A 2,177-nucleotide genomic window follows, 5' to 3' on the forward strand; every position below is an offset into this window, starting at 1 on the left:
GAAGAAGAAGAAGAAGAAGAAGAAGAAGAAGAAGAAGAAGAAGAAGAAGAAGAAGAAGAAGAAGAAGAAGAAGAAGAAGAAGAAGAAAATCTCTTGAAGGTTGCCTGCCTTGATTGAGTCATACTAATTCAAAAAACATATCTGCTGAGGTGAAAGGCAGTGACCTGGCAAATTTCCTCCTCCATTCTGATCCACAGTTTAAACAATTAAAATCACTACAATATTGCTAGAGGACAATTCATTAATGCATAAAATTGCAATGCACAAAACCTTTGAGCCAGCATTTCTCTAGAAGTTATGATACATAATTAAATTTGTACGCAAATATTTTTTTTTAAATCCCACAATTGCTTCTCAGTGTTGTTTATGTTGTAATAAAAAGGGACATTTTAGGGCCTGATAATTGGAATTTGGATAAATAATATTTGGATAATCACATAAAATAATTGCTCAGTCTCTTAAATGACCTTGTCAATGTACCCATTAAGTAGACTATGTTGATTTATTTATTTAAGATAAGAAATACAGTTAAACAGATAAAAAAATTTATACTACCAGTTTTTTTTCTAAATAAAAATAAAACAGTTGTTGGAAATTTTAAAATGTTGGAACTCTTAGTCATTAAAATATCAGAGAAATTATCAGCTATATAATTTCAATGGACTATACAATGGGAGGTAATTTAATAGTTAAGTGTATAAGTTCATAGTATAAATTCTAGTAAATATTTAGTTGTTTCTTTAATAATTCTAGTTTTTCCAATTTTATATGTATTTCATCTGTTAACTATCTGAAAGTAATACTTCTTGAGTGGTGTGGTGGCCAAGCCTATAATCCAGGCTCACAGGAATCTGAGACAGAAGGATAGCTATGAGTTGGAGGCCAGCCTGGGCTATGTAGTGAGTTCAAGACCAGCCTGCACAGTGCAATATAGTAAGACTCAGTCTTAAAGACAGAATAAATAATAACGAAAACTTGCTTGATTACATTTTTGCCTTATTGTGGTTAAGCTTCATTGTGCTCACGTGAGTGACTTTGCAGCCAGCCAGAGGTCTGAAGTGCAGCGTGCGTGGCTCTGCAGGCCCTGGAGGCATGGCCCTGATTACTCTGTGTGATGGTCACTCTTTCCTACCTGACACTGCTCCCCCATTCAGCTTTCTGGCCTTCTTGAACTAAGCAGCTCCTCGCCGATCTGAACAGCAAGCTTGGTGTTGAGTGAGTCGATGCAGAAGTGGCAGAATGCTGCCTTAAAGTAGTCCTTGGCGTTGTATTTGAGCAGGGACCTGTCCATGGCGGTGGTCCCCACCTGCTCATAGATATCAGTGGCCTTCTGTACTGCTCCAGCTGTGCAGCATAGCCAGCCACCTTAGCAGACATTTCTTGGCTGAGCTGTTGGACTCCTCGCCTTTGTAGTAGTCTGCAGATTGCTCGTAGTGGGCGATGGCCTTCTCGATGTCTACCAACTCTGTCTCGGAGATCTTGGCGATGGAGATGTGGTGCTTGGCTGCGCCTGTGAACCGGCCCATGTCTATTTGATGATGATGGCTCTCATCAAACAGTTGACAGCCTCTTGGAGATCAGCTTTCTTGAAGGCCTTCCCAGCATCCATGGAACAGGTGGCTGTGTCGTGCTTGCTCTAGAGCTGCAGGGGCAGTTGGGCAGCCCGGCAGAACGCGTTCCCAGCAGCACTCCAGTTTTTGACCATTTTCGACATGTTCACTGCTCTGGCATGCATTTTGCATGCTTCTTCTATTTTGGATGAGCCTCCAAACAGGCCAGACAAGGACTGTGAGTTCTTCACTTTGCACTAAGCCTGGGCCAGCAGGGCCATCGACTCCACCTCCTTCCCAGAGCTGTCCATGTCGCCCACAAAAGTTCTCAGCATACTGTACCAATGCGCCCCAAAGGACTCTACTGCGGCCCAACCACGGTGCACAGGCCAGGGAAAAATCCCTTGCGTTTCATGTTGCCATATTTTCAAGTTCTTATTTGTAAAATCAACACCCACTTGGCTTTGACAGACTGCAGTATCTGGTTGCCATCATACTATTTCATTTTTTGCTCCTTTATTCCCTACACCTGGGTAGACTTGTGACTGAAACTCTTGCTGCTTTTCATTTTCTTTCTTCTGAAGTACAAATTATTTTGCATAGCCTTTAAATCTTGTCATACTGTCA

The 2,177-nt window shown here is 41.6% G+C and overlaps 1 pseudogene; it reads right to left on the reverse strand.

The window, feature by feature from the left end:
- Positions 1 to 828: 828 nt before the first annotated feature.
- LOC101589107 lies at positions 829 to 1,861 on the reverse strand (annotated as a pseudogene).
- Positions 1,862 to 2,177: the final 316 nt, after the last annotated feature.

The sequence above is a fragment of the Octodon degus genome, unplaced genomic scaffold (assembly GCF_000260255.1).
Source record: "Octodon degus isolate 3935 unplaced genomic scaffold, OctDeg1.0 scaffold00028, whole genome shotgun sequence".
In the NCBI taxonomy this organism is placed as follows: Eukaryota; Metazoa; Chordata; class Mammalia; order Rodentia; family Octodontidae; genus Octodon; species Octodon degus.